Here is a 397-nt window from a genome sequence, read left to right as displayed (position 1 = left end):
AAGCGACAAGATTAGAGGAACCAGCCTCCAGTTGTTCCAGGGGAGGCTGAGGCTGTCCCTGAGGAGCCATTTCTGTCCCATTGGGGTTGTCCCAGCCTGTTTCCGGCTGCCCAGGGCAGTGGTGGAGTCCCCATCCCTGGAGGGGTTTCCCAGCTGTGTGGAGGTGCTGCTGAGGGACAGGGGTCAGTGGGGACCTGGCGGTGCTGGGGAACGGGGGACTTGGGGTGATCGAAGGGCTTTTCCAGCCCCAGTGGTTCTGTGACTCTACAGTTCCATTACGAGGCGGGTTCGGGCCCTGACCTGGAGCTGTCACAGCACCTGCCGGCTGCTGTCAGTTCCTGTACTCCTGAGGGCACAGTGCGGTGCCGCTGCCACCACCGCTGTTCTCCAGCACCTC

The 397-nt window shown here is 62.7% G+C and overlaps 1 protein-coding gene across 1 annotated transcript in view; it reads right to left on the bottom strand.

Moving 5' to 3' along the window:
* LOC104495966 (acyl-CoA dehydrogenase family member 10-like) overlaps positions 1-397 on the bottom strand; it is a 14,131-nt gene that overhangs the window by 13,243 nt on the left and 491 nt on the right. The window lies entirely within an intron of this gene.

This window comes from Buceros rhinoceros, unplaced genomic scaffold (assembly GCF_000710305.1).
Source record: "Buceros rhinoceros silvestris isolate BGI_N320 unplaced genomic scaffold, ASM71030v1 scaffold35570, whole genome shotgun sequence".
Taxonomy (NCBI): domain Eukaryota; kingdom Metazoa; phylum Chordata; class Aves; order Bucerotiformes; family Bucerotidae; genus Buceros; species Buceros rhinoceros.
Note: the sequence above shows the minus strand (reverse complement) of the source record. Positions and strands in the feature narration are given on the sequence as shown.